We start from the raw sequence: 24843 nt of genomic DNA, 5'->3' as shown, positions 1-24843 counted from the left end.
TAATTTGTATTGGATCATCCAAGGTGATCATCATTTATATTGATGTGGAAACGCTTTATAGATGAGGTATTCGGCATATGGTATGGCCCATTGGATGATCCTCTACTATTCTTGGAATATCTCAACTCAGTACACGGCAATATCAAGTTTACCATGGAGGTGGGGAATCCATCACTTCATTTCCTGAATGTGAATATTGAAATCAAGAACAATAACTTATCCACAACTGTCTATCACAAACCAACAGATGCCAATAACCTCCTCCACTTCACAGGTTTTCACCCGAAAGCAAGGCTGAAGAGTCTCCCTTTCAGTGAGATGTTAAGACTTAAAAGGATCATATCAGACCCAGCGGGACTAGACACAGAGTGTTCCAAACTCATTGATAAATTTGAGTCGAGGGGTTACCCAGAACCAGTTTTGAGTGAGGCCAAGGAAAGGGCTGATCAAAGAACTAAGGAACAACTATTGACTGTGAAAGATAAAGAGAAGGAACCACCACTGTTGTATATATCCAAATTTTCTCGACAGAGCTTTCAAATTAGCAAGACAATCAGAAAACATTGGGGAATACTCCAAAATGATCCAACACCCCATAAGCTATTCCCGAAAGCGCCGATGATGGCATTTAAGAGAGGCCGTAATTTGCGGGACAAATTGGTGAAGGCAGAAAGACCACCAAAGGATAAACAACTATCAGGGTAATTCATAGAAATTCGAACAAAAGTGGCGCACGCGACTGGCGCACAGCGTGCCCGTGCGAATGTCTGCACCAGCCGCGTGCACTAAAATCGATTTCCGCACACAGCGTATTCATGGATTTTCGCATCCAAAACCAGCCGTGGCGCAGCGTGGCGCAGCGACCCTGCAGCAGCGCCAGTTACGCCCCCAAGAACGCCCTCGCACAAGGAAAAGCCTTCAAAATCCCCAAATAATCGCAAAGGGCTGCGCTAACCCTGGACCAGTTCACAGGGCTGGCAAACAGCAAACGTCAAGCGGGGAACGTGTATTTGAGTGGTTAGCGGGAAGTTCCACACGCGATTGTCCTGTGTACGTGTGCATCAGGGGTGCGCGGGAAGTATCACACGCAAAATCAGCAGGGTACGTGTATTTCAGGGGTGCGCGGGAAGTATCACACGCGATTCCAGCAGGGTACGTGTATTACAGGCGTGCACGGGAAGTATCACACGCAAAAGCAGCAGGGTACGTGTATTTCAGGGGTGCGCGGGAAGTATCACACGCGATTCCATCAGGGTACGTGTATTACAGGGGTGCGCGGGAAGTATCACACGCAAAAGCAGCAGGGTACGTGTATTTCAGGGGTGCGCGGGAAGTATCACACGCAAAATCAGCAGGGTATGTGTATTTCAGGGGTGCGCGGGAAGTATCACACGTGATTCCATCAGGGTACGTGTATTACAGGGGTGCGCGGGAAGTATCACACGCAAAAGTAGCAGAGTACGTGCATTTCAGGGGTGCGCGGGAAGTATCACACGCAAAATCAGCAGGGTACGTGTATTTCAGGGGTGCGCGGGAAGTATCACACGCGATTCCAGCAGGGTACGTGTATTACAGCGGTGCGCGGGGAGCACCACACGTGAATTGCATGTGTGGGTCCTCCCAGGTGTTCCCTCTACACCCTCCATGGCCCCTGCAGGTGGCCCACACCACAGCGGCCTACCCTGCACATGTCCTTCAGGCACCCCATCCACCATGGCCATGCCTCCCAGCCAACCCACATGTCACCTTGCACTACTGCCCACCAACACATGTCCCCCTGCACCCCCCACCACCAGGGGCAGCCACCGCCACACCCGCCCCCCAGCAGTACAGGGGCAGCCTCCACCAGGACCCCACTCATGTCTCCCACCACCCCCACCCCCCAGCCACCAGGGGCAGCCCCCACCAGGCCCCCAACCATGTCTACCACCACCCCCACCCCCCAGCAGTGCAGGGACAGCCTCCACCAGGCCCCCACTCATGTCTCCCACCACCCCCACCCCACAGCCACCAGGGGCAGCCTCCACCAGGCCCCCACTCATGTCCCCTATCACCCCCACCCCCCAGCCACCAGGGGCAGCCTCCACCAGGCCGCAACTCATGTCCCCTATCACCCCCACCCCCCAGCCACCAGGGGCAGCCTCCACCAGGCCCCCACCCATGTCTACCACCACCCCCACCCCCCAGCAGTGCAGGGGCAGCCTCCACCAGGCCCCCACTCATGTCTCCCACCACCCCCACCCCCCAGCAGTGCAGGGGCAGCCTCCACCAGGCCCCCACTCATGTCCCCTATCACCCCCACCCCCAGCCACCAGGGGCAGCCTCCACCAGGCCCCCACTCATGTCCCCTATTACCCCCACCCCCCAGCAGTGCAGGGGCAGCCTCCACCAGGGCCCCACCCATGTCTACCACCACCCCCACCCCCCAGCAGTGCATGGGCAGCCTCCACCAGGCCCCCACTCATGTCCCCTATCACCCCCACCCCCCAGCCACCAGGGCCAGCCTCCACCAGGCCCCCACTCATGTCTCCCACCACCCCCACACCCCAGCAGTGCAGGGGCAGCCTCCACCAGGCCCCCACTCATGTCTCCCACCACCCCCACCCCCCAGCAGTGCAGGGGCAGCCTCCACCAGGCCCCCACTCATGTCTCCCATCACCCCCACCCCCCAGCCACCAGGGGCAGCCTCCACCAGGCCCCCACTCATGTCTCCCACCACCCCCACCCCCCAGCCACCAGGGGCAGCCTCCACCAGGCCCCCACCCATGTCTCCCACCACCCCCACCCCCCAGCCACCAGGGGCAGCCTCCACCAGGCCCCCACCCATGTCTCCCACCACCCCCACCCCCCAGCCACCAGGGGCAGCCTCCACCAGGCCCCCACTCATGTCCCCCACCACCCCCACCCCCCAGCAGTGCAGGGGCAGCCCCCACCAGGCCCCCACTCATGTCTCCCACCACCCCCCAGCAGTGCAGGGGCAGCCTCCACCAGGCCCCCACTCATGTCTCCCTGCATCCCCATCCCCCAGCAGTGCAGGGGCAGCCCCCACCAGGCCCCCACTCATATCTCCCACCACTCCCACCCCCCAGCAGTGCAGGGGCAGCCTCCACCAGGCCCCCACCCATGTCTCCCTGCACCCCTACCCCCCAGCAGTGCAGGGGCAGCCTCCACCAGGCCCCCACTGATGTCTCCCATCACCCCCTCCCCCCAGCCACCAGGGGCAGCCTCCACCAGGCTCCCACTCATGTCTCGCACCACCCCCCAGCAGTGCAGGGGCAGCCTCCACCAGGCCCCCACTCATGTCCCCCACCACCCCCACCCCCCAGCAGTGCAGGGGCAGCCTCCACCAGGCCCCCACTCATGTCTCCCACCACCCCCACCCACCAGCAGTGCAGGGGCAGCCTCCACTAGGCCCCCACTCATGTCTCCCATCACCCCCACCCACCAGCCACCAGGGGCAGCCTCCACTAGGCCCCCACTCATGTCACCCTGCACCCCCACCCCCCAGCAGTGCAGGGGCAGCCTCCACCAGGCCCCCACTCATGTCTACCACCACCCCCACCCCCCAGCCACTAGGGGCAGCCTCCACCAGGCCCCCACTCATGTCTCCCACCACCCCCACCCCCCAGCCACCAGGGGCAGCCTCCACCAGGCCCCCACCCATGTCTCCCACCACCCCCACCCCCCAGCCACCAGGGGCAGCCTCCACCAGGCCCCCACTGATGTCCCCCACCACCCCCACCCCCAGCAGTGCAGGGGCAGCCTCCACCAGGCCCCAACTCATGTCTACCACCACCCCCACCCCCCAGCCACCAGGGGCAGCCTCCACCAGGCCCGACCCATGTCTCCCACACCCCCACCCCCCAGCCACCAGGGGCAGCCTCCACCAGGCCCCCACCCATGTCTCCCACCACCCCCACCCCCCAGCCACCAGGGGCAGCCTCCACCAGGCCCCCACTAATGTCTCCCACCACCCCCACCCACCAGCAGTGCAGGGGCAGTCTCCACCAGGCCCCCACTCATGTCTCCCACCACCCCCACCCCGATCAGTGCAGGGGCAGCCTCCACCAGGCTCCCACTCATGTCTCCCTGCACCCCCACCCCCCAGCAGTGCAGGGGCAGCCCCCACCAGCCCCCCACTCATGTCTCCCACCACCCCCACCCCCCAGCAGTGCAGGCTCAGCCTCCACCAGGCCCCCACTCATGTCTCCCTGCACCCCGACCCCCCAGCAGTGCAGGGGCAGCCTCCACCAGGCCCCCACTAATGTCTCCCATCACCCCCACCCCCCAGCCACCAGGGGCAGCCTCCACCAGGCCCCCACTCATGTCTCCCACCACCCCCACCCCCCACCAGTGCAGGGGCAGCCTCCACCAGGCCCCCACTCATGTCTCCCACCACCCCCACCCCCCAGCCACCAGGACAGCCTCCACCTGGCCCCCACCCATGTCTACCACCACCCCCACCCCCCAGCCACCAGGGGCAGCCTCCACCAGGCCCCCACAATCTAGATCCCTGGCCCTTATGGTCAGCCTCCAAATGCCAAACACCCACCCGAGTATTGCATCCACCCACTTAGAAATGGCAAAAACATGATCAAACCACAATTGCAAGCTTGCAAATTAACACATGTCCCTCACATACACCCAATGGGTGTCAGTGAATGTCAAAACCCATATCATGATATGCATGAAACCAATGAGATGATACTACACATTGAACTTTGAAGAAAAAATATGTATTAAAAGCAACATAAATTGAATCAAAAATAAACAAACAATAATAGAAATTTAAAAATAAATAAAAACAGCAGGTACGCCAATAAATGCAAAACCACAAATCATAATGCAAACGAAAGGTGTCCAAAGTCACAGTCGGCAAAAGTAAATCCAATGGAAAAATAAAATCGAAAACCATTGCTCCATGGGGAAATCATAACAAAAATGAAAATCCAAAAATCAACTATGTACAGATAAACAATCCAGGGTCCATGATCCCAACCGAAGAAATGAAACCTATCTAATAACACTACCTAAAAAAAATAACTATATACAAAAATGTGGCCCATTGTCCAAAAGGTCCAAAAAAAATGCAAAACCAAAGGAAACCTAACACTAACTATATAACTATTTAAAAGGGCAGCGAGCTAGTCCAACGCCTCACTTTGGGATGTTCCGGGCCAGGGCATCATCGAACTCCTGCTCAATGTCCCGGAGGCGCTCCTCCTCCATGGCCCCGAGGGTCTGCAGGGCCATCCACATGTTCCCCCCAAACTCCCTGCGGATTGCCTCGAGGCACTCGGCACGCCTCAGGGCCCTCCTCATGGAGTTCTCTGCCCTGACCATCGTGAGCCGTGCCTCTTCCGCCCGCTGCCGCTCCGCATCTATGGCATGGCCCAAACCGCTGCCACACGGAAGACACTTCCCATCCTGGGTCCTCCTGCCCTCCGGCCGATGCCTGCCCCTCCGATGTGGAAGGCCCCGAGCCATCATGGCTCCCACCACGTTGCTGCTGCTGCGGCTCTGCCCGTGCACTGCCTCCTACTGCCTGCACATCCTCCGCTGGCTGGGGTGCAGTCGTTGATGTGGCCACCCCGGCTGGATGTCCGACTCCCGACTGTGGCAGGGATGCCTCCTCCAGCAGCCTGCCCGCACCGTCAGAGGCAGCTCCACAGGGCACCCAGGTGACTGATGGGTGGGAAGATGGCACGGAGGACGACTGGCGCATAGGGGGTTCAGTTGAGGAGGGGGTCTGAGCAAGCCCCATCAAACAGAGGAATCCGGCCTGGGTGACCTGTCCCAGTAGGCCGACGCGGTCAACGAGCCATTCGAGATGACGTGCAGTCTCCTCATGAAAAGACTGCAGGTCACCTCGCATGGCCCGTTGACGCAACGCCACACCAGTCAGGACAGGCTCAACCCGGACCCGGATAGCCACGTCCGCCGGCAGAGGAAGGCCAGTTGTCGTGAGCTCATCCCCTGCCTGAAAACGGGTCTGGACGTAGGCATCCCTGCTGGTGCAAGATGATGCAGTGACAGGATCAGAGACAGGATTGCACACAGGCACCTCCGCGGCGACCTGTGCTGCCTCCTGTCCCTGGTCCTGCACTGCACCACTAGCACCAGTGGAATCCCCACCTCCAGACCCCGTCTCTGTTGCTTGCACGGCCTCCTCCTCCACCAAACCCCCCACCAACCTGGATGACTCTGTGCCATCTTCCTCCGTTGGGCCCTGTGGGGTCCCAGCTGCCCATTCTGCTGCCGAGGAGTCCAACTCCGACCTCCGCCTCTTGGACCTCCCCCCGGCAGCTGCGGCCTGGGACGCGGCACCGGACTCCTCACTCCCCGACGAGATCACAACTTGGGAGGGGAGCCGGGCCTTGCGTCTCCGGCTGGCGGTGCGATCCCTGCCACAGTGCTCCACAGCACCTTCTCAGCCCTCTTCATCAGTTGACGCTGCAGACAGGGAGAAATAAAACACAGGCATCAGGGCACTGTACAATGGACACATACACACATGACAGTTGCACATGAGTGGCTTTGGCAAACCTCAGACATAGCATCACAATCAGCAACACACATGTAATTTCAACTTGCACACATGAGCCATACCACAGCCACATTGCAACTGCCAGCACCATCCATACACATACAACAGCATGAGCAGGCAAAGGTGAGCCAGACATCACATGCAACACAGGGAGTGCACTACACATGCACACCACCACCACACTTGCATGCATGTGTACACCTCAGCCAACTGTCGCAGTGTTCCGATGGGCATCCATGTCACATCTGCCAATCAGGCTTCCACATCCCGCTGTCACATGCATCCATGTTGCCTCACTGTTGCACCCTTGTCAAATACACACACATGCACATGTACACAGTGCTGATACATGCAGCTGAAAACAACATACATGCGTGACATCACGAACATGCCCACTTACATACACATTCATCCAAACATGTGTGCCCACGCAACTGCATTTGGCATGCAAGCCTACACACACAAGCACCATCCATGTCTCACACATGACAGCCCTTGCATGTGTTAGCCTCACGGTCCTGTACACCCCCACGCATACTCGGCCCCATACAAACAGATGTGCAACCGGCACACTACTGGCACATCACCACACGCACAGCTTACAATCATGATGCATGTACACTTACCGCTCGACTCCAGACGGGTCTGCCTCTCAAGGACCTGGATGTGGAGCGCTGGGGATATGTGTTCCAGGACCCTCATCTGATCTTCCGACAAGTGGCCCCAGCGCCCCTTAGCATCCGCTGCCTTCAAGAGGCGCCGGGCCTTGTTCAGGGTCCAGGACCTGAAGTCCTCCCAGCGCTTCTTGACATGTTGGAAGTCGCGGACTGCCACCCCCTCCGCGTTGATGGCAGTTACGATGTCGGTCCAGATCCGAGTCCGTCCTTCCTTGTCGGCGCGCACACTTCCGTAGAGGGCATCATACTGCCCCAGGACTTGCTCCACCAGGACACCAACTTCCCTGGCACTGAAGCTGGTGCCCCTCTGCCTCTCTGGCTGGGGGTTGTCAGTGGTGCCAGATGTTGCAGTGCCCGACATGACAACCCCAGAGGCAGGAATTGGTGGGCAACTGGGTCCTGGGGCTGGGCTGTGGAGCGATGGAATCCCAGTCGGGAGTCTTCGGTTCCAGCAGGGGTGGTCACAGCAACAGCACCCCTGGCTGATGTGCAGGCAGCAAATGGCAGGGCACGTGGGCAGCAGGCAGTCAGGCAGCAGCAGATGGCAGGTGGGAGCGTGCTCTGGGCTCTGGGGGGCAGTAATTCGGCCTTGTGGGCAGGAGCGTGGTCTTCCATGTGCTTACGCGTGGCCAGCTTGATACGGAGTTATTTGGCACGTGAAAATCCTGCACGTCTGCGTGTAAATCGAGGAAAGGCCCTTAGCGCATATGCACGTCAGCACACATATGCGATTTCATTGGACCAAAGGCCCTTAGCGCGTGAGCGCGCCTGTGACGTGAGGCGCGCGGGTGTTTCCCTCATTACACGTGATGACAGAGCACACGTGGATTTCCACCAATCGCATGTGGAACTTCCTGCGCACCCCAGAAATACACGTACCCAGGCCAATCGCGTGTACGCTCACTTCCCTCCGATTACACGCGATGACACTCGGACGTGCAGTTTTACCACATGTGCTTGCATATGCGATTTCATTGGCCCAAAGGCCACCATGCGCAGCTGTGACGTCACGCGCATGGCCGTAGAGAATGGCACGTGTAAAAATTAAGAGATACACATCCGAGTGTCAAAGCGCGTAATTGGTGGAAATGGCCTCATCGTCTGTGACGTGTGTATAAAAGGTACATGTAGAACGCCATTTCCTTGTACGTGCTTTTCGTGGAGAGCGAGTGGGTGAAATCGGTACTTCTTGTCGGTTCACACGCGATTTACTTCACGGCGTTTCCAGTTCGTACTCCCTGTTACCTCTGACAGCTTTTTCTCTTTTCCTCTTTTTCCTGGGCCTGTTTCCTCAAACAGCGTTCCCTTCTACTGTTGTCCTGTCTCCTCAGACAGCGTACAACTCTTCTTTTGGCGGGGGTGTTGCCAACGCGCACACGCACATATTTTTCATGCTTTTGTTCCTGGCAGACGGTGAGTCGCGCACGTATTTAACATCTGTGCTTGCCCCGTGTGTCGCGTACCCCTTCAGAGGTCATTCTAGGCTGCGTGTGACACGCATACATTCATTCTTGTGTTGCTGGGTGCCACAGCGTAGTGCAGGTTTATTTTTCCACGCACGTGGTCTAGGAGGGGTTGCGTGCACCTTACTTTGCTTTTTTGGGGTGCCTGTGCGTTGCGTGACCCGTCATCTTTCCCCAGGGGTGACATACATGCTTGCTAGAGCAATAGGGTACGATTACCATCTGGTACCCAAACCCTTTGACCCCCAATTGCCCAGGACAATAATTCACATCGACTCCCATACGCACAATAACATCAGTGCCATGCCTGGGAGGCAACCAAGCCGTAAGGGTGGCAAAGGTGGCTGAGCCCCAAGTGGTGGCCATGGTGGATCCAGTAGGGGACGTGGCCGTGAATTGCAGGGTGCCCCTAGCCCCCCATGTGTGGAGGAGCAGTCAGGGACACCCATGCCCCCCCCCCCTGGTTGAGGTTACCGTGGCTGACACCATCCATGCTCAGCCCTTGTTGGACCAGCCCACTGTGGAACCAGACCTGGCACAGGGTGACTCCATGGCTGACTTCCAGGTCAGCAGGTCTAGGCCACGTGCGCTGGTGAACGTTGGTGTCATCAGGCCACGTGGATCAGGGGCAGCTAGGTCATCTGCTGCCCCGTGTAGGCAGGCTGGGGAGGCTGCAGGGGCAGCTGCGGCTCCATCCACCCCACCTCTCACACACCCATCCAGGACAGTGTCGGTCCAAGTCCATCATGCTGACATTCCCCCTGACACCATCACACTTGAGCTAATGCCTGCACCAACTCCCATGCTGAGTGTGCAATCCCACGCTCCTGCCCCTAGTGTGCAGAGCGGCGTAGGACACTCAGGATCCCCACCACCTTCCAAGCGGAAGAGGAAGAGTGCTCGTCCAGTAGAGGCTGATGCCCCAGACACGGCTACACAGTCCGGCCCGTCAAGGAAGCCCAGCTTCAATGAGGCCTAACTGAATGCACTTGTAGAGTATGTGTCCGCACATGACCGCAAAATGGTGATTGTTGCAGGATCCAAGACCACACCTGCACAACGTCAGGTACACTGGCAGACCATTGCGGACATCATAAGTGCCCTTGGAATCGTGAGGCGCACAGCTAATGAATGCTACAAGCGCTGGAATGACCTGAAGCGCAGGGCAAAGAATAAGCTGGCCTCAAGTCATGCCGCAACTCTAGTGACTGGAGGTGGGTCTCCAGCAGACGACATAAAACTCACTCCACATGAGCAGGTTGCTGGGACCTACATCACGGAGGAACAGATCCAAGGCGTGGGAGAACTGGCAGATTACGAGGCATTGTCCGGTGAGTGCACATGCATGTGTGTGTCATCCATGTGCATGGTGTGTGTGGGAGGGCTTCTGTTTGGGTGCCAGGCGAGGGTGTGTGTGCCTGAGTGGTTCGGCTCACCCATGTGCCTCTTCCTATACATTCTTGGCACCAGCATTTGGGTATAGCAGCATCCCTTCGGCCAACATTAGAAATCCAGCCCAACACCACGCCAGTTGCCCTTGGAGTGTCATCTTGCCACAACACTGTTGCTTATTTACCTCTGTTTATTCAGGCAGATTGTTTGCATACCACCACTTTTACTCAGGATTTCTCAGTCCTATTGTCACATGTCTGACATGGCTATGGTACAGTGGACTGGCTGAGTTTCGTGGACATGATTAGTTTGGACATGTCCCTGTGCTATAGGACCATTTCTGACTTGCAGCTGCAGGTTAAACATTTGAACCATTACAATGAAAATAATCATTTATATGAGCAAACTGGACTGAATGAACAATTGGTGACCTCCTCTCGCTCTTCACTTCATGGCTAGGGTACATGCCATCTGTGTGATGGCATGTGTATTTGACCTGCCAATCTCTGGCCAATGTGTGATGCCACTGCTAGGCAGCATGCAGCAAATGTGTTCATCTTCCATCTTGGTGTCATCAATGTGTGCCATCTGCCTCCCCATCACACGCAGTGACAGTGCATGCATGGGAGTGTTTTAGTCATGTGGGACATGTGTCAATCAAGTACTGTTTCTGTAGCCTCTCAGCCCTAATTGTGTGCCATAGTGCTAATGCCTGTTTCCATTTGTTTTCTTTTATGTCTTTGCAGGGGAAGACACACTTGATAGTGCTGGGGTTGTGGAGATGGTGCAGACCCAGGAGGGGTCTGAGGGCCGACTGACCACCAGTGAGGGACGTGGTGTGGTGGTGGGTGAGAACCCACAACTGCTGCAGGTCGTGCTCTCAAGGGGTGTCTCTGGCTGCACCTCTCCCGAGCTGTATTCAGGTGTCGATTCGGATGATGAGACCTATGTGCCGTCGCAGGTGAGTGTTCCTGGGAGGGATTCTGTTCTGTCCGACCCACCTGCACCATGGTTAGAACCCTCAATGGGGCTGTCAGTGTTTGCAGGTACGCCTTTGGTGGTTACGGATGCAGGGTCACACTCCGCGACATCTGATCCTGTTCCTGGGCCAGCAGATCAGAGGGGGAATGCAGTCCTGCAGCCTCAGGCAGTGCCGGCAGTTCGCCTTGCCCCAGACAGGTGTGGTGCCCGCCGACGTGGTGGCCGTATGCCACCTGGCAATACCGCATGGGAGCAATCCATTTACGGTATGGCAACCCAACAGGCAGCATCATCAGAGATGATGGCTCAGGCCATGGATAGGGTGGCCACTCCCATTGTCCCCCCCGAAAGGCTGATGGAGCGACTACAGCAGGCAACCGACTCCATCTGCCAGTCACACAGGGAGGACATGTTGGCGTCCGACAGGGACAGGCGGGCGGCACTGGCGACTCTGCAGGAACCCATCTCCATAGAGGCCCAGGGCCACAGGGAAGCCCTGAGGCTGGAACTCCTTCACCTCAGGACGACTCTTATTGAGCTTGAGGCTTCAACAAACCAAAGGACAGAACAGCAGCTGGAGCGTCTCACCCGTACGCTCTCAGCTGAGATGCAGGCAACTAGGGCGGAGGTCCGGGCATCCCGTGAGTTGTTGCATGGGGACCTCCGCACACTTATCCTCGAGAACGAGACCTACCACACCTGCATGCTTGCAGCCATGGAGGAACAGACCAGGGCTTTGTGTGGGCTGCCTCCCATAGTGCCACCACCTCCTGATTCAGCTGCAGAGAGTGAGGATAGCGACAGCAGTGATACTCCCACAATAGGGTAGCCGTGTAGGCCATGAGCCCATGGAGGTGTTTTTTTTTCGCAAGATCCACACAGGTGGGTTTTGGTGTGCACCCTGTCCTCGGACCTCCTGGGAGGCCTCCCCCACCCGCCCGGGCCCATTAATGGTTAAGGCATTGTGTTGCCTTGTGTGCCTCCCGTGAGCATACACTGCATTGTGGCTGGGTACATGCATGCTTGTCATGGATTTGGTTCAGATGCTTGGATTTTTGTCACACACACCCCTCCTGCTTCCCGTTTCCATGGGCTTGCAAAGGGTGTGCCCAAGTGACATTGACGTACATGGTGACATTGGACTCCCATGAGCTGTGTGGGCAGTCTGTAGTCAATACTGTGTATACATTCATAGTGCATATTGTTGTTGTATTGTACACTGCGTGGTGTATTGATATGTGCCTCTGCATCCATCTCATCCTCCATATTTGCAGGTCCATTCCTCATGTCTTCACAATGCGGTCCACCTTGGAACTGGAGTCCATGTTGTAAGCAGTGCACCTACACTCTTGCGTGGCGCTAACACTGTATACTTGGAAGTGTTCGGAGGGCTGTCATCATCAGGTGGTGAGGGTAGCTAATTTTTAAGTCTGTAATGTCATGTTTAAGGTAGGTTGGAGGTTGTGTAGGTGATTGGTATTCTTGGTAAGTATTTGGTAATGTGGGTTGTAGGTCCTGCATTACTGTGAGCATTTCATGTGTGGACATGTTTCCATTAGGGACACTGTAGCTGCTGACACTTGGGGCATGTTGTGGGGATTAATTTCTTTCCTCTCACATTGCATGACATGCCATGGTGTGTTGTGTGGCCGTGCCGGGGAGGGGGTGGGTGACATGGCACTGTTTTCATGTAGTATTTTGCAAGTGGGTATTCATTTCTGCAGCATGGAAGTGTCTTTTCATGACACTGCATTGGTGGTGTTTGTGTAGGTAGGGATACACACATTGTGACACTTCCACATGAACAATCTCAGGCTGCTATGGTTCTGACAGTTGACAGTCCCTTTGTTCGTCTTAATTGTCAGGTCAAGTCATCATTGCTTATCAGATGGTATGTGCCAGGCCTGTGTGCACTCCACTGGGGTGTGATTTCTATGTGAAGTAATTAGCCACCAGCTGCGTATGGGCTGCCTCACCCCGTGCCCTCTCTCCTCCCATGCGCAGCATGAGGACCTTCTCCAGTGGGCTGAGTGCTTGGGAGCACAGGGTGGGTGATGTGAGGTCATCCTCCCACTCACTGACCAGGTCCAGTATTATGTGTGGGGGAAACCTGTACCTGTACCTCCCATACACCTGGTCATCAGGCATCCCAAAAAGGCTGGTTCTGGGTGTGAAAATTCAGGCCCTCACTATCCTCCTCCTCCTCCTTTGGTAACCCACGTCCACTGCTACTAGGAATGGTATATTCATCCTGGCGTATGAGCTTGTTTGTTGTTTGCGCGCACTTTTATGCTGTGCGGGTCGATGTACGCCTGCTTCATGCTGGCGTACGTGTCTCAGGATTGGACCATTTAATTTTCGGCACGTCGTAGGCGAACGTGTGAATCTTCCCGCCCACCCCAGGAATACACGTAGCACGCTCTCCCAGGCCCAGTCGCGGGTAAATATTCCCGCCCACCCCTGGAATACATGTACTCCACTCTCACAGGCCCAGTCGCGTGTGGAAGTTCATGCGCACCCCGTAGTACACGTACCCAGGCCAATCGCGTGTGGAAGTTCACGCGCACCCCGAAGTACACGTACCCAGGCCAATCGCGTGTGGGACTTCCCACGCACCCCGAAGTACATGTACCCAGGCTAATCGCGTGTGGAACTTCCCGCGCACCCCGAAGTACACGTACCCAGGCCAATCGCGTGTGGAACTTCCCGCTCACCCCGAAGTACACGTACCCAGGCCAATCGCGTGTGGAACTTCCCGCGCACCCCGAAGTACACGTACCCACGCAAATCGCACGGCTGGGGGGTGGGGGAGCAGGGGGACATGAGTGGGGGCCTGGTGGAGGCTGCCCCTGGTGGCTCGGGGGTGGGGGTGCATGGGGACATGAGTGGGGGCCTGGTGGAGGCTGCCCCTGCACTGCTGGGGGGTGGGGGTAATAGGGGACATGAGTGGGGGCCTGGTGGAGGCTGCCCCTGCACTGCTGGGGGTGGGGGTGGTGGGTCGACATGAGTGGGGACCTGGTGGAGGCTGCCCCTGGTGGCTGGGGGGTGGGGGTGGTGGGAGACATGAGTGGGGGCCTGGTGGAGGCTGCCCCTGCACTGCTGGGGGGGTGGGGGTAATAGGGGACATGAGTGGGGGCCTGGTGGAGGCTGCCCCTGGTGGCTGGGGAGTGGGGGTGGTGGGAGACATGAGTGGGGGCCTGGTGGAGGTTGCCCCTGCACTGCTGGGGGGTGGGGGTAATAGGGGGCATGAGTGGGGGCCTGGTGAAGGCTGCCCCTGCACTGCTGGGGGGTGGGGGTAATAGGGGACATGAGTGGGGGCCTGGTGGAGGCTGCCCCTGTACTGCTGGGGGGTGGGGGTAATAGGGGAGATGAATGGGGGCCTGGTGGAGGCTGCCCCTGCACTGCTGGGTGGTGGGGGTAATAGGGGACATGAATGGGGGCCTGGTGGAGACTGCCCCTGCACTGCTGGAGGGTGGGGGTGGTGGGAGACATGAGTGGGGGCCTGGTGGAGGCTGCCCCTGGTGGCTGGGGGGTGGGGGTGGTGGTTGACATGGGTGGGGGCCCGGTGGAGGCTGCCCCTGGTGGCTGGGGGGTGGGGGTGGTGGGAGACATGAGTGGGGGCCTGGTGGAGGCCGCCCCTGCACTGCTGGGCGTGGGGGTGGTGGTAGACATGGGTGTGGGCCTGGTGGAGGCTGCCCCTGCACTGCTGGGGGGTGGGGGTGGTGGGAGACATGAGTGGGGGCCTGGTGGCGGCTGCCCCTGGTGGCTGGGGGTGATGGGAGACATGAGTGGGGGCCTGGTGGAGGCTGCCCCTGCAATGCTGGGGGGTGGGGGTAATAGGGGACATGAGTGGGGGCCTGGTGGGGGCTGCCCCTGGTGGCTGTGGGGTGGGGGTGCATGGGGACATGAGTGGGGGCCTGGTGGAGGCTGCCCCTGCACTGCTGGGGGGTGGGGGTAATAGGGGAAATGAGTGGGGGCCTGGTGGAGGCTGCCCCTGCACTGCTGGGGCGTGGGGGTGGTGGGAGACATGAGTTGGGGCATGGTGGAGGCTGCCCCTGGTGGCTGGGGGGTGGGGGTGCATGGGGACATGAGTGGGGGCCTGGTGGAGGCTGCCCCTGCACTGCTGGGGGGTGGGGGTAATAGGGGACATGAGTGGGGGCCTGGTGGAGGCTGCCCCTGCACTGCTGGGGGGTGGGGGTGGTGGGAGACATGAGTGGGGGCCTGGTGGAGGCTGCCCCTGGTGGCTGGGGGGTGGGGGTGGTGGGAGACATGAGTGGGGGCCTGGTGGAGGCTGCCCCTGCACTGCCGGGGGGTGGGGGTAATAGGGGACATGAGTGGGGGCCTGGTGGAGGCTGCCCCTGGTGGCTGGGGGGTGGGGGTGGTGGGAGACATGAGTGGGGGCCTGGTGGAGGCTGCCCCTGCACTGCTGGGGAGTGGGGGTAATAGGGGACATGAGTGGGGGCCTGGTGGAGGCTGCCCCTGGTGGCTGGGGGGTGGGGGTGGTGGGAGACATGAGTGGGGGCCTGGTGGAGGCTGCCCCTGCACTGCTGGGGGGTGGGGGTGCATGGGGACATGAGTGGGGGCCTGGTGGAGGCTGCCCCTGGTGGCTGGGGGGTGGGGGTGGTGGGAGACATGAGTGGGGGCCTGGTGGAGGCTGCCCCTGATGGCTGGGGGGTGGGGGCGATGGGAGACATGAGTGGGGGCCTGGTGGAGGCTGCCCCTGGTGGCTGGGGGGTGGGGGTGGTGGGACACATGAGTGGGGGCCTGGTGGAGTCAGCCCCTGCACTGCTGGGGGTGGGGGTAATAGGGGACATGAGTGGGGGCCTGGCGGAGGCTGCCCCTGCACTGCTGGGGGGTGGGGGTAATAGGGGACATGAGTGGGGGCCTGGTGGAGGCTGCCCCTGCACTGCTGGGGGGTGGGGGTGGTGGGAGACATGAGTGGGGGCCTGGTGGCGGCTGCCCCTGGTGGCTGGGGGTGATGGGAGACATGAGTGGGGGCCTGGTGGAGGCTGCCCCTGCAATGCTGGGGGGTGGGGGTAATAGGGGACATGAGTGGGGGCCTGGTGGGGGCTGCCCCTGGTGGCTGTGGGGTGGGGGTGCATGGGGACATGAGTGGGGGCCTGGTGGAGGCTGCCCCTGTACTGCTGGGGGGTGGGGGTAATAGGGGAAATGAGTGGGGGCCTGGTGGAGGCTGCCCCTGCACTGCTGGGGCGTGGGGGTGGTGGGAGACATGGTTGGGGGCATGGTGGAGGCTGCCCCTGGTGGCTGGGGGGTGGGGGTGCATGGGGACATGAGTGGGGGCCTGGTGGAGGCTGCCCCTGCACTGCTGGGGGTGGGGGTAATAGGGGACATGAGTGGGGGCCTGGTGGAGGCTGCCCCTGCACTGCTGGGGGGTGGGGGTGGTGGGAGACATGAGTGGGGGCCTGGTGGAGGCTGCCCCTGGTGGCTCGGGGTGGGGGTGCATGGGGACATGAGTGGGGGCCTGGTGGAGGCTGCAGGCCCAGTCGCGTGTGGAAGTTCACGCGCACCCCGTAGTACACGTACCCAGGCCAATCGCGTGTGGAAGTTCACGCGCACCCCGAAGTACACGTACCCAGGCCAATCGCATGTGGGACTTCCCACGCACCCCGAAGTACATGTACCCAGGCTAATCGCGTGTGGAACTTCCCGCGCACCCCGAAGTACACGTACCCAGGCCAATCGCGTGTGGAACTTCCCGCTCACCCCGAAGTACACGTACCCAGGCCAATCGCGTGTGGAACTTCCCGCGCACCCCGAAGTACACGTACCCACGCAAATCGCACGGCTGGGGGGTGGGGGAGCAGGGGGACATGAGTGGGGGCCTGGTGGAGGCTGCCCCTGGTGGCTCGGCGGTGGGGGTGCATGGGGACATGAGTGGGGGCCTGGTGGAGGCTGCCCCTGCACTGCTGGGGGGTGGGGGTAATAGGGGACATGAGTGGGGGCCTGGTGGAGGCTGCCCCTGCACTGCTGGGGGTGGGGGTGGTGGGTCGACATGAGTGGGGACCTGGTGGAGGCTGCCCCTGGTGGCTGGGGGGTGGGGGTGGTGGGAGACATGAGTGGGGGCCTGGTGGAGGCTGCCCCTGCACTGCTGGGGGGGTGGGGGTAATAGGGGACATGAGTGGGGGCCTGGTGGAGGCTGCCCCTGGTGGCTGGGGGGTGGGGGTGGTGGGAGACATGAGTGGGGGCCTGGTGGAGGTTGCCCCTGCACTGCTGGGGGGTGGGGGTAATAGGGGACATGAGTGGGGGCCTGGTGGAGGCTGCCCCTGCACTGCTGGGGGGTGGGGGTAATAGGGGACATGAGTGGGGGCCTGGTGGAGGCTGCCCCCGCACTGCTGGGGGGTGGGGGTAATAGGGGACATGAGTGGGGGCCTGGTGGAGGCTGCCCCTGCACTGCTGGGTGGTGGGGGTAATAGGGGACATGAATGGGGGCCTGGTGGAGACTGCCCCTGCACTGCTGGAGGGTGGGGGTGGTGTGAGACATGAGTGGGGGCCTGGTGGAGGCTGCCCCTGGTGGCTGGGGGGTGGTGGTTGACATGGGTGGGGGCCCGGTGGAGGCTGCCCCTGGTGGCTGGGGGGTGGGGGTGGTGGGAGACATGAGTGGGGGCCTGGTGGAGGCCGCCCCTGCACTGCTGGGCGTGGGGGTGGTGGTAGACATGGGTGGGGGCCTGGTGGAGGCTGCCCCTGCACTGCTGGGGGTTGGGGGTGGTGGGAGACATGAGTGGGGGCCTGGTGGAGGCTGTCCCTGGTGGCTGGGGGGTGGGGGTGATGGGAGACATGAGTGGGGGCCTGGTGGAGGCTGCCCCTGCACTGCTGGGGGTGGGGGTAATAGGGGACATGAGTGGGGGCCTGGTGGGGGCTGCCCCTGGTGGCTGTGGGGTGGGGGTGCATTGGGACATGAGTGGGGGCCTGGTGGAGGCTGCCCCTGCACTATTGGGGGGTGGGGGTAATAGGGGAAATGAGTGGGGGCCTGGTGGAGGCTGCCCCTGCACTGCTGGGGCGTGGGGGTGGTGGGAGACATGAGTGGGGGCATGGTGGAGGCTGCCCCTGGTGGCTGGGGGGTGGGGGTGCATGGGGACATGAGTGGGGGCCTGGTGGAGGCTGCCCCTGCACTGCTGGGGGGTGGGGGTAATAGGGGACATGAGTGGGGGCCTGGTGGAGGCTGCCCCTGCACTGCTGGGGGGTGGGGGTGGTGGGAGACATGAGTGGGGGCCTGGTGGAGGCTGCCCCTGGTGGCTGGGGGGTGGGGGTGGTGGGAGACATGAGTGGGGGCCTGGTGGAGGCTGCCCCTGCACTGCCGGGGGGTGGGGGTAATAGGGGACATGAGTGGGGGCCTGGTGGAGGCTGCCCCTGGTGGCTGGGGGGTGGGGGTGGTGGGAGACATGAGTGGGGGCCTGGTGGAGGCTGCCCCTGCACTGCTGGGGAGTGGGGGTAATAGGGGACATGAGTGGGGGCCTGGTGGAGGCTGCCCCTGGTGGCTGGGGGGTGGGGGTGGTGGGAGACATGAGTGGGGGCCTGGTGGAGGCTGCCCCTGCACTGCTGGGGGGTGGGGGTGCATGGAGACATGAGTGGGGGCCTGGTGGAGGCTGCCCCTTGTGGCTGGGGGGTGGGGGTGGTGGGAGACATGAGTGGGGGCCTGGTGGAGGCTGCCCCTGATGGCTGGGGGGTGGGGGTGGTGGGAGACATGAGTGGGGGCCTGGTGGAGGCTGCCCCTGGTGGCTGGGGGGTGGGGGTGGTGGGACACATGAGTGGGGGCCTGGTGGAGTCTGCCCCTGCACTGCTGGGGGTGGGGGTAATAGGGGACATGAGTGGGGGCCTGGTGGAGGCTGCCCCTGGTGGCTGGGGGTGCATGGGGACATGAGTGGGGGCCTGGCGGAGGCTGCCCCTGCACTGCTGGGGGGTGGGGGTAATAGGGGACATGAGTGGGGGCCTGGTGGAGGCTGCCCCTGCACTGCTGGGGGGTGGGGGTGCATGGGGACATGAGTGGGGGCCTGGTGGAGGCTGCCCCTGCAATGCTGGGGGGTGGGGGTAATAGGGGACATGAGTGGGGGCCTGGTGGAGGCTGCCCCTGCACTGCTGGGGGGTGGGGGTGGTGAGAGACATGAGTGGGGGCCTGGTGGAGGCTGCCCCTGGTGGCTGGGGGGTGGGGGTGGTGGGAGACATGAGTGGGGGCCTGGTGGAGGCTGCCCCTGCACTGCTGGGGGTGGGGGTAATAGGGGACATGAGTGGGGGCCTGGTGGAGGCTGCCCCTGCACTGCTGGGGGGTGGGGGTGGTGGGAGACATGAGTGGGGGCCTGGTGGAGGCTGCCCCTGGTGGCTGGGGGGTGGGGGTGATGGGAGACATGAGTGGGGGCCTGGTGGAGGCTGCCCCTGCACTGCTGGGGGGTGGGGGTGGTGGGAGACATGAGTGGGGGCCTGGTGGAGGCTGCCCCTGCACTGCTGAGGGGTGGGGGTAATAGGGGACATGAGTGGGGGCCTGTTGGAGGCTGCCCCTGCACTGCTGGGGGGTGGGGTGGTGGGAGACATGAGTGGGGGCCTGGTGGAGGCTGCCCCTGGTGGCTGGGGGGTGGGGGTGGTGGGAGACATGAGTGGGGGCCTGGTGGAGGCTGCCCCTGCACTGCTGGGTGGTGGGGGTAATAGGAGACATGAGTGGGGACCTGGTGGAGGCTGCCCCTGGTGGCTGGGGGGTGGGGGTGCATGGGGACATGAATGGGGGCCTGGTGGAGGCTGCCCCTGCACTGCTGGGGCGTGGGGGTAATAGGGGACATGAGTGAGTGGGGGCCTGGTAGAGGCTGCCCCTGGTGGCTGGGGGGTGGGGGTGGTGGGAGACATGAGTGGGGGCCTGGTGGAGGCTGCCCCTGCACTGCTGGGGAGTGGGGGTAATAGGGGACATGAGTGGGGGCCTGGTGGAGGCTGCCCCTGGTGGCTGGGGGGTGGGGGTGGTGGGGACATGAGTGGGGGCCTGGCGGAGGCTGCCCCTGCACTGCTGGGGGGTGGGGGTAATAGGGGACATGAGTGGGGGCCTGGTGGAGGCTGCCCCTGCACTGCTGGGGGGTGGGGGTGCATGGGGACATGAGTGGGGGCCTGGTGGAGGCTGCCCCTGCAATGCTGGGGGGTGGGGGTAATAGGGGACATGAGTGGGGGCCTGGTGGAGGCTGCCCCTGCACTGCTGGGGGGTGGGGGTGGTGGGAGACATGAGTGGGGGCCTGGTGGAGGCTGCCCCTGGTGGCTGGGGGGTGGGGGTGGTGGGAGACATGAGTGGGGGCCTGGTGGAGGCTGCCCCTGCACTGCTGGGGGTGGGGGTAATAGGGGACATGAGTGGGGGCCTGGTGGAGGCTGCCCCTGCACTGCTGGGGGGTGGGGGTGGTGGGAGACATGAGTGGGGGCCTGGTGGAGGCTGCCCCTGGTGGCTGGGGGTTGGGGGTGATGGGAGACATGAGTGGGGGCCTGGTGGAGGCTCCCCCTGCACTGCTGGGGGGTGGGGGTGGTGGGAGACATGAGTGGGGGCCTGGTGGAGGCTGCCCCTGCACTGCTGAGGGGTGGGGGTAATAGGGGACATGAGTGGGGGCCTGTTGGAGGCTGCCCCTGCACTGCTGGGGGGTGGGGGTGGTGGGAGACATGAGTGGGGGCCTGGTGGAGGCTGCCCCTGGTGGCTGGGGGGTGGGGGTGGTGGGAGACATGAGTGGGGGCCTGGTGGAGGCTGCCCCTGCACTGCTGGGTGGTGGGGGTAATAGGGGACATGAGTGGGGACCTGGTGGAGGCTGCCCCTGGTGGCTGGGGGGTGGGGGTGCATGGGGACATGAATGGGGGCCTGGTGGAGGCTGCCCCTGCACTGCTGGGGCGTGGGGGTAATTGGGGACATGAGTGAGTGGGGGCCTGGTAGAGGCTGCCCCTGCACTGCTGGGGGGTGGGGGTGCATGGGGACATGAGTGGGGGCCTGGTGGAGGCTGCCCCTGCACTGCTGGGGTGGGGGTAATAGGGGACATGAGTCGGGGCCTGGTGGAGGCTGCCCCTGCACTGCTGGGGGGTGGGGGTGGGGGGAGACATGAGTGGGGGCCTGGTGGAGGCTGCCCCTGGTGGCTGGGGGGTGGGGGTGATGGGAGACATGAGTGGGGGCCTAGTGGAGGCTGCCCCTGGTGGCTGGGGGGTGTGGGTGATGGGAGACATGAGTGGGGGCCTGCGGGAGGCTGCCCCTGCACTGCTGGGGGGTGGGGGTGGTGGGGGACATGAGTGGGGGCCTGGTGGCGGCTGCCCCTGGTGGCTGGGGGGTAGGGGTGCATGGGGACATGAGTGGGGGCCTGGTGGAGGCTGCCCCTGCACTGCTGGGGGGTGAGGGTAACAGGGGACATGAGTGGGGGCCTGGTGGAGGCTGCCCCTGCACTGCTGGGGGGTGGGGTGGTGGGAGACATGAGTGGGGGCCTGGTGGAGGCTGTCCCTGGTGGCTGGGGGGTGGGGGTGATGGGAGACATGAGTGGGTGCCTGGTGGAGGCTGCCCCTGCACTGCTGGGGGGTGGGGGTGGTGGTAGACATGGGTGGGTCCTGGTGAAGGCTGCCCCTGCACTGCTGGGGGGTGGGGGTGGTGGGAGACATGAGTGGGGGCCTGGTGGAGGCTGTCCCTGGTGGCTGGGGGTGGGGGTGCATGGGGACATGAGTGGGGGCCTGGTGGAGGCTGCCCCTGCACTGCTGGTGGCTGGGGGTAATAGGGGACATGAGTGGGGGCCTGGTGGAGGCTGCCCCTGCACTGCTGGGGGGTGGGGGTGCATGGGGACATGAGTGGGGGCCTGGTGGAGGCTGCCCCTGCACTGCTGGGGGGTGGGGGTAATAGGGGACATGAGTGGGGGCCTGGTGGAGGCTGCCCCTGCACTGCTGGGGCGTGGGGGTGGTGGGAGACATGAGTGGGGACCTGATGGAGGCTGCCCCTGGTGGCTGGGGGGTGGGGGTGATGGGAGACATGAGTGGGGGCCTGGTGGAGGCTGCCCCTGCACTGCTGGGGGGTGGGGTGCCTGGGGACATGAGTGGGGGCCTGGTGGAGGCTGCCCCTGCACTGCTGGGGGGTGGGGGTAATAGGGGACATGAGTGGGGGCCTGGTGGAGGCTGCCCCTGCACTGCTGGGGGGTGGGGGTGGTGGTAGACATGGGTGGGGGCCTGGTGGAGGCTGCCCCTGCACTGCTGGGGGGTGGGGGTGCAGGGAGACATGAGTGTGGGCCTGGTGGAGGCTGCCCCTGGTGGCTGGGGGGTGGGGGTGGTTGGAGACATGAGTGGGGGCCTGGTGGAGGCTGCCCCTGCACTGCTGGGGGGTGGGGGTGCAGGGTGACATGAGTGGGGGCCTGGTGGAGGCTGCCCCTGGTGGCTGGGGGGTGGGGGTGATGGGAGACATGAGTGGGGGCCTGGTGGAGGCTGCCCCTGCACTGCTGGGGGTTGGGGGTGGTGGGAGACATGAGTGGGTTCCTGGTGGAGGCTGCCCCTGGTGGCTGGGGGGGTGGGGGTGGTGGGAGACATGGGTGGGGGCCTGGTGGAGGCTGCCCCTGGTGGCTGGGGGGTGGGGGTGGTGGGAGACATGAGTGGGGGCCTGGTGGAGGCTGCCCCTGGGGGGTGGGGGTAGTGGGAGACATGAGTGGGGGCCTGGTGGAAGCTGCCCCTGGTGGCTGGCGGGTGGGGGTGGTGGAGACATGAGTGGGGGCCGGTGGAGGCTGCCCCTGCACTGCTGGGGGGTGGGGGTGGTGGTAGACATGGGTGGGGGCCTGGTGGAGGCTGCCCCTGCACTGCTGGGGGCTAGGGGTGCAGGGAGACATGAGTGGGGGCCTGGTGGAGGCTGCCCCTGGTGGCTGGGGGCTGGGGGTGGTGGGAGACATGTGTTGGTGATCAGTAGTGCAAGGTGACATGTGGGTTGGCTGGTGGGCATGGCCATGGTGGATGGGTTGCCTGTGGGACATGAGCAGGGGTGCAGGGTAGTACCCTGTTAGGGAGAATTCTCTGTTTAGGCTGAATTTCCTAACCTAGTGAGTCCCCCAGCAGCTTTGCTGGATTTCTGGAGTTTGTTTTTTCCATCCTGCCAAGAGTGAGAGTCTTTTTTTCCCACTCTTGGACATGTATGTGTGTGTAATTCCTTTGAAATGTCAATGTGTTCAATGGGCTATGGGGTCCTTTACTCCATAGGGTCTCATATGTTTTTCTATGTGTGTTACACCGCACCCTACGTGCCGTAACACTGGGGCGTCCTAGCGGACCCCCACCATAGACTCCATACCCGGGGACTGACTACTGTCTCCGCGGGCATGTAAAGTCACCATTGGCTTTACTAGACCGAAATTTACTAACAGGACTAGTACAAACCATCTTATTGTGGACGTACTAGTAGGGGTAATTCGATTACTCCTAGACCTGTTACTCGAGGGGGCACTGTCCCGTCCCCCCTCGTCGAGTTTTGGCTGGTGGCAGTGGAAACTACTTGTTATGTTCGACCCCGAGAATAACCCTATGGGATTCGTCCCATTGTTGGAGATTGATACTTTTTCTCGTTAATCTCTAACGTACCACCGATCTACTTATCGTAAATAAGTTTATCGGATGGTATTTTCTGCCAGAACTCGCTTTGTAAAATGGCGTCTGTGTTCGTCTCTGTGACTCCTAAACCAAAGGTTGAGCCCTTTGTTCCACTTTTGGCGGGCCTCTGTACAGAGACCCTCCAAAGTGGTGCCATTCTGTCTGGGTTACCACAGGGGTGTGGGAGGGGGTTTTAGGCACCCTTGACCGAGTTGCCTTGCCAACTCAGGTCACACTCTGGAGTGATTGGCCCAAGTGGTGAGCGTTCCCGCTCACCACTTAGCATGTGTTGATTGACAGCTAGGCTGAATGAATGGGGGTTTTCTGCATAAAAGCAGGGCTTTTGGGACTGGATCTTCAGAAGTCGCCACAGGACCTAAAAATCCAACGAGGGTAACGCTGAGCCGACCTGCACGACGACACCTCCGGTGGAGCCCTGCGGAACCGACTCCCCACTTCCCGACAACAGAGGAGATCTCCCTGCCGGAGAGTCTCTTCCCCTGGCTGGTGGGAACAACCAGTCCCCTTTGCTTTTTATTCGTCTCAGGACGCAGTGGTCGAATTGCCCGTGCAGAGCACCCCGGCAACCGGATAGCCACTACCCCTGAACCGCGACCAAAAGGTGGTGCCTTGTGACGGAGCACTCCGCGGCTGGTCTCTTCCCTGGTGGTGCACCAGACTTCATTTTCTTCGACGACGAGATCATCTCTACTCTTGGCAAAGACCCGCCGTGCATACACCACCAGGAACAACTGCCCCCGCCGGAGCTGCCCTCCACAACAAGGTACCGTGTCCGCCTGGCTTCCCTTTCGATCGGTTCGAGTGAGGTGTCTTAATCCTCTCCGTTCCGTTGGGTCGCCTCCAAGCTTTTCTCATCCTTTGTTCTGAACTGGTCCAACCTGCCGATAACAATTTGCTATACAGACTTGAATGCATCTCCACTGGAGACTTTTTGGGACATCGCACCTTGCCTCTCTCCGAGTGGGCCTGGCCTCTGAACTTTACGATCTATTGTGATTCTTGCCTTCTTGCCTTGCATTTTATCCGCGTAGGATTAAACTGTGTTGATTTCATGACCTGCCTATCTTTTTCTCTCCCGTCCTAACTAATATTCGAGTGTCATCTGGGTTGAGGTATACACCTCTGTCTGAAAATAAGTGATTCCGGTAGAACCTAGAGTTGTCGAAATATTGCTAGGGGGATTGATCGTTTTCGACTTCGT

Source organism: Ambystoma mexicanum, chromosome 6q (assembly GCF_040938575.1).
Source record: "Ambystoma mexicanum isolate Mex_15411 chromosome 6q, UKY_AmexF1_1, whole genome shotgun sequence".
NCBI classification, from domain to species: Eukaryota; Metazoa; Chordata; class Amphibia; order Caudata; family Ambystomatidae; genus Ambystoma; species Ambystoma mexicanum.
This window is presented reverse-complemented; position numbering follows the sequence as displayed.